Source organism: Trachypithecus francoisi, unplaced genomic scaffold (assembly GCF_009764315.1).
Source record: "Trachypithecus francoisi isolate TF-2019V2 unplaced genomic scaffold, Tfra_2.0 Lachesis_group11, whole genome shotgun sequence".
NCBI lineage: Eukaryota > Metazoa > Chordata > Mammalia > Primates > Cercopithecidae > Trachypithecus > Trachypithecus francoisi.
Window position 1 is genome coordinate 82,091,521 of NW_022681456.1, and position 3,922 is coordinate 82,095,442.

At 48.1% G+C, this 3,922-nt stretch overlaps 1 pseudogene; it reads right to left on the bottom strand.

The window, feature by feature from the left end:
- Nucleotides 1-828: 828 nt before the first annotated feature.
- On the bottom strand, nt 829-3,374 carry LOC117090092 (annotated as a pseudogene).
- Nucleotides 3,375-3,922: the final 548 nt, after the last annotated feature.

Sequence of the window (3,922 nt, forward strand, 5' to 3'; positions counted from 1 at the left end):
GTAAAGGTGAGAAGGTAAATTTATGGGTAAACTAATGGAGTAAAGTCCACCCAGATTCCTCTGGCGCCACCTCTAAGCTCATAATGCTTGTAAGGAGAATTTCTATCTTGGCTTTAGGCAGAAAAGCGGAGAGGATAGAAAGACCTTTGTATTTGTAATTCTCTGTTCTGCTTTTAGGCAAACACAGGGAAAGCAGAGAGCTCCCCTGCATCTTGTTAATTGCTTTTAGCTTGATAAAATATTTATGTCAGGCCAGGCACAGTGGCTCACACCTGTAATCCCAACACTTTCGAAGGTCAAGGCTGGTGGATCACTTGAGCTCAGGAGTTCAAGACCAGCCTGGGCAACATGACGAAACCCCATCTGATATGGTTTTGTTGTGTCCCCAAGCAAATCTCATCTTGAATTGTAGTTCTATAATCTCTAGGTGTCATGGGAGGCACCTGGTGAGAAGTGATTGGATCACTGGGGCAGTACCCCACACGTGGTTCTCATGAAGATGAGTGAGTTCTTATGAGATCTGATGGTTTTATAAGCATCTGGCATCTCCCCTGCTGGCACTTCTACTTCCTGCTGCCTTGTGAAGAAGTTGCCTTGCTTCCCCTTCGCCTTCTGCCATGATTGTAAGTTTCCTGAGGTCTCCCCAGCCATGATGAACTATAAGTTGATTAAACCTTTTTCCTTTATAAATTACCTACTCTCAGGCATGTCTTTGGAGCAGCAAGAGAACGGACTAATACACTACCTCTACGAGAAAAAAAGAAAAAAATTAACCAGGTGTGGTGGTACACACCTATAGATCCAGCTACTCAGGAGGCTAAGGTGGGAGGATGGCTTGAGCCCAGGAGGTCAAGGCTGCAGTGAGCCATGATCGCACCACTGCACTCTAGCCTGGGTGACACAGTGAGACTCTGTCTCAAAAAAAAAAAAAGATAAATATTTATATTAAAGATATATAATTTGAGGTGATGCATTCTGGTTCCTCCACTATGGTGAGGATAATAAGACTGCCACTCTGACAAGTCTGGCATAAAGAATGATTCCACCCAAGACTTGTCGTTTGGCTCCCCCTTTATAGCTGTGTAGCTGTAAATGAATGGAACCACTTCTCCCTTGGTATCTCCACCCTCAGAGCTAAAAATTTCTTCCCACTGGCAAACCTCAGAGTCTCCCTTCAGGGCCAGAATTACTCACAGATATTCACAGCATGGATGCCATCACACAGCCTGGTGCAGGAGAGAAAATGTTAGCATTAGCACTGGGCATTAATTCCTGACAATGACACCAGAGTCCATGTGGTCACCAGCTCTGAACTCAGTCAAGCAAGGGGTCACCCAAGCCTCTCCCAGAAGATGAGAGGAAGGAAGACCTGGGTCTAGCACCCTCAAAGTCCCAGCATCGTCCCAACCCTGTTCCAAAAGAACACAAGTGCCAGGCTCTCCCAGATCCCCCGGGGAAGGGGAGCCTGTGAAAATGCAGCAGGACACACAAGAATTCTCCAACTGTCCCAATAACTCCGTACCAGGCTGACTCCCCGACCCCCACAGTCTCCCTAAGCCTCAGGTTTTTCATCTAATAGAAGAGACAAATATCTTCCTATTTGTCTTTCAGTGTGAGGCACCATTCCATCCTGGCCCCAACCAACAGTATCTTGAACCAGTTCCCACCAGCTCACAAGAGCTTGTTGTGCACATTTCTAGCCAATTCTACATGAAGTCAGAGCAACAGCCTGAAATCAGTCATGACAGAAGTATATACAACTCTGAAATCAGTAAGTGTTATAAATTAGGCCGTTGTTCATCTCAGAGAACAAGTTCTTGAACATTTACAGACAAACCATTGTCCCTAATAGATCATGCAAGGAGCCTATTGGAAATCGGCCTGTGGACCTCAACTAAGACGCCACTCCTTGGACTGCGCTCAATACTGGTAGAGGTCCTAAAAGGGTTCCAAGATGAAAACAGAAGTAGTAGTGAGGGCTGGGTAAGTGATGGTGCTAAAAAGTGGGGTGGGTTTATGCAGATGAGCTCTGGGCCCAGCTGTGCAGGTTGCACCCACCTTTGCTCCTCACCATCTAGAAGATGGCAAGAAGAGGCAGCCTTCACATCGGGGCCCAGCTTGGAGTTCATCACCTCCTGGTACTCCCTGATCAGGCAGGCCATGTCCTGCTTGACCTTCTACAGGGTGCCCTCCAGCTTGGCCAGCTTGCAGCAGTCATTGCTAAGGGCCACCTCACCCTGCTACTCAGACTGGGTCACCACCAGCTTGGAGTTCTGGGGGACAAGAAGAGAACAAGATAGGTTATGGTTTCTCTGTCCATATGCCCAGTCTGCCATTCAGCTGGGAGCACCTCAGAAACTGGGCCTCTTGCCTTCATCACCTGGGACTCCCTGACTGACCACAACCAGGGATTCTGCATGGACAAAGGGACTGGAGAATGAATGCTGAGATCCAGGTAGGGCACACATAGGCTGGGTGACAAAGGTTAGGCCATCAGTCTCTCTGGCCTTGGGCACAGATGCCCCATACCTGGCACTTGGCATTCTCCACCTCGGCCATCAGCCTCTGGATCATGCGGTTCAGCTCCTTGATCTCCGCCTTGCTGTGGCCCATAGTCTCCCTGTGCCTGATCACTGTGGCCTTCACCTCCCCGAACTGGGGGAAGCAGAGATGCTCATGAGACTCAGTGTGGGATATCCCATTCTTTAGGGATGATTGTGCAGGCTGTGCCTGTGCAGTTGCAGGCTCAGCCTGTGCAACCACACATGGCAGTCCTGCCCCGCCACTCCAACATGAGAGCTATTGGCCTACTATCCATAGGGATCAGAATCCCCAGACAAAATAAATCTATCTAATAGGTATCTCACATTCTGCCCTCCCAACTGCCACATCTAGCAGGCAGGTGCCACATCTGGCAGGCAACTGTGGTACCAAGACTCGGCCTCAGCCCAGCTGCGGGTGACAATGTTGTCATACTGTGCCTTGATCTCGGCAATGATGCAGTCCATGTTCAGGTTCTGGCTGTTGTCCACCTTGACAGCCACAGAAGTGTCTGAGATGTGGGATCGGAGAATGGAGATCCCCTGCAGGAGGTGGGGGCAGTGACTTAAGTTGAGAACATAGCTGTAATGTGAACAAACAGTTGCATTAGGGATGTTGCTGAAGTTGACCAATAGGTGGACTTTGTAGGTCATGTAAAGATTTGAGTTTGACATGACAGATACAACACTCCATCAAGTTACTCTCAGAAGGTTGGGCATGGTGGCCTGCTCCTATAATCTTATCACTTTGGGAGGCTGAGGCAGGCAGATCATCTGAAGTGAGGAGTTTGTGACCAGCATGGCCAACATGGTGAAATCCCGTCTCTACCAAAAAAATACAAAAATTAGCCAGTGTGGTGGTGCATGCCAGTAATCCCAGCTATTTGGGGGGCTGAGGCATGAGAACTGCTTGAACCCGGGAGACAGAAGTTGCAGTGAGCCAAGATCACACCACTGCACTCCAGCCTGGATAATAGAGACTCTGTCTCAAAAAAAAAAAAAAAGTTACTCTCAGAAGCTACTGATTGTGAAATTCGAATTACAACATTATCCTGCCAAGTGAATGAGGAAAGTGTAAGCAAGGAAAAATTTAAGGAAGGTAATAGTTGCATGGCGACTGAGAAGTCTTGATCCATGGTCTTGGGAAAGCTGTCCACATCTAGAATACTGTCTGCTTCTGGGAAGAAACTTCTCCTGTTGGCTTTATCTTAAGGTCTCCAATGGATGTGCAGTTCTAAGAGTCTGAATGGGCCCTTTTGAGTTGTGAGATGTAAACCCAAAGTTCAAGGCCCTGACGTTTTGCTGAAGAGTGGGTGATAAGAAGAACTTGGTATGGTCCCCTCCAATGGGGCTCCATGGCAGTCTTTCTCAGATATAGTCTC